General features: G+C 37.7%; 1 long non-coding RNA gene across 1 annotated transcript; it reads left to right on the top strand.

The window, feature by feature from the left end:
- The first annotated feature begins 535 nt into the window (after positions 1-535).
- On the top strand, positions 536-2,357 carry LOC141615347 (uncharacterized). Its single transcript, XR_012529813.1, has 2 exons — positions 536-622; positions 2,052-2,357. It is a non-coding gene; the product is annotated as an uncharacterized LOC141615347 (long non-coding RNA).
- Positions 2,358-2,795: the final 438 nt, after the last annotated feature.

Consider the following 2,795-nt stretch of genomic DNA (forward strand, 5'->3'; position numbering starts at 1 on the left):
CTAGCTAGTAAGTGGTATATTTGAGACGGTGTATACTGACATGTAGAGATCGTTTTGGGATGCTATTTGGGATCTTGTTTAGTTGTGGTATTGTGCAGTAAATTAGGACTGTTTTTGAGTCCGCTTTGCAGGTACTTTGGGACATTTTTGGGACTGTTTTGACTCGGTTTAGGACTGGTTTAGGATAGATTGAACTCTGTTTTGGTACCAGTTTTGTGCAGCCTTCAGACTGTTTTGGGACAGTCGAAATGGAGGCCGTGTGGGCTGTTTTGGCCTCGGTTTTGGGAGCCGTGACAGGCTGGTTTGGGCTCAGTTTTGGGACGGATAAAATGGTGCTTTAGGGGACTATTTCTAGGGCGTAAAAGTTGTGACAATTTTCTGGGTATGCCTGTCAAAAGGGAGGGTCATAATGGTTTATGAACATAAGACCGTAGCTAATGAATATGATTTACATGTTTTGATTTAAATTAATTTCCGTCTCATATTTTATATAACGATAAGTCGTTAATATCGTCCCTTCACATAATTATTTTAGGTGACTCATATGTGGTTGAAGATGAAGAGTAATTTTGGGTTTTAGAAGCTTTCTCAAGTTTATTGCTTGTCTCTTTGCTAGTTTAAGGTAACTATTCCGAGTTACTCGACGAATTAATGTCACATTAGTAGTAAATGTGGTGCTTGTTGTTTGTTAAGTGTTTAGATGATTGATAATGTTTTACTTTCATTTTTCACATGATAGAAATTGGAAATAGCGTGAGAATAATATAGCGATAAAATTTGTAATTTGGGCCAAAGTAGGCCAAGACTCTGAGCTGGGCCAGATTGACCGAACGAGTTTGGTCAAACTAGGTTTAAACCAGTCAGCCTCGATTTGACCGATGACCCGTCGCGGGACTCGGGTCGAGGGTTTGTCTTTGAGGTAAGATTAGTTGTTATTGGAGGTTTTATGTTATGCCTTGATATTCGTAATTATCATTTCACATGTTGGTTGTTGGATGAATTGGTTGCCTTATACTTCAGTCTTCTTGTCTTTGTCATTTTAGCTTGTTCTCATAGATTATGGTATTGTCGGTTAGCTGGAATTTGGATTATTATTGATATTGAGGATTCTGTTGGGATTGTATGCTGTAAATAGACATTTATATAGCCTTTTACATGATAGAATATTAGATTTTATGTTGGTAAGTAGGACTTTTTGCCCTCTTAAGGTTAAGTGGGTGTCTTACTTGACTTGTGTGGTGAGTCTTGTGTGGTGTGGGCTAAAGTATTCAAGCTGGGACTAGGTCCTAGGTGAGTATTTCGGCCTTCATCATAGATAGGTCTTTATAGTCTCTGACGAGTATATGTTCACTGCTTGATAGCCTTTGTGTTCCTGACTAGTGGATTTATATCCAAGTTGGGGCATGACCTCAGGTACTTATTTTGATAGTATGGGGTCAGCTTAAGTACTAGCCAACCCTTCGGTGGTGTCCTTAGGGTACTCACTTCACTTTGTTTTAAAAAAAGTTGTGGGTCTTGGGTGCGGTGGTGTGTATCCGCATGTCTAGGTCTGCGCAGATTTTAGGCTAGGGTTGTGTTGTCTCTTGGCCATGTTTTCTTAATAGTAACCGCTGAGCCAAGATACCGGTTCGATTACCTTCCCTACCTCGTGGTATAGACTCGAGTTACAAAGTGACTATTGACGGGACTAAGAACTTATGCCTGTCTTTGATATATTGCCCTTTCTTGTATGGTGATTCTATGAATCATAGAAGGTGAGATGCAAGCCGGCTATGGTTGATAGAGTTTGGATTCCTGGATGTTATGTGATTCACATGATAGTGTAGTATGAGTCGGTCTAGTATTCACATGCTAGGACTATGTGGCGTTATATTGTTGTTCACATGATAAGCACGATTGCCTTAGCATCTATATGCTAAGGCAGTGTGTGATTCGTATTCATATTCTTATGTTTACATGTTATATTAATTATGACATTTCGTGGCTGGGAGAACTCGGAGTTACTCCCCACTGACTGTGGCTTTCGTATTTGTATAAAATGCGAATGACAGGTAGGTGATGCATATATGGGGTACATGGACGAGCTAGCGAGCAAAGTAACCTTGGGACCTAGACTGGTTTTATTTCATTGTGACCCTTAAACCCTTTTTATGTCACATACATTTTAGGGACATATGTCTCCCTTTCTCATATTTGGTTTGTATAACTTCTCTTATTTTGGACCTTGCATGTTTGACACCTTCCCTTTTGGATATCTTTATAACAGGTTCAGGTTTTAAAAATTACAGGTTTTTACCCAATTGAACCTATTACAAACATATCCATGCAGTTTTATTCTAGAATTACGTGTTTACTTTTCCGCAATAAGTGAGGGTGTCACACGCACAATGTTGAACCCTAATTTTCACATTCGAACAGTTATAAACCTAATTTAGGGATTGAAACAATAAGAAACCGACCCTAATATTCACAATTGAACAATGTTGAATACTAAATTTCACAATAGAAAAATTATAAACCCTAATTTACGAGATTGAAACAAAAAATACATGTATTTAACAACTACAACTGCAAGTGATGATAGTAATTACATAATCAATCGACTTTAACAATTATTTCACTAAAATATTCCTAAACTCAAAAATTCGACAGTATTAAGGCAAAAATTGTACCTGAATTCTACTCAAGAAGCAATTGTATTCAATAATAATCAGTACTTCTTCGTAATTTGGAGTGATTCGACAATCTAATCGATCGTTTGCTTTGTTTTTGATTCAATTTTTAGAGAGAGAATG

Source organism: Silene latifolia, chromosome 11, assembly GCF_048544455.1.
Source record: "Silene latifolia isolate original U9 population chromosome 11, ASM4854445v1, whole genome shotgun sequence".
In the NCBI taxonomy this organism is placed as follows: domain Eukaryota; kingdom Viridiplantae; phylum Streptophyta; class Magnoliopsida; order Caryophyllales; family Caryophyllaceae; genus Silene; species Silene latifolia.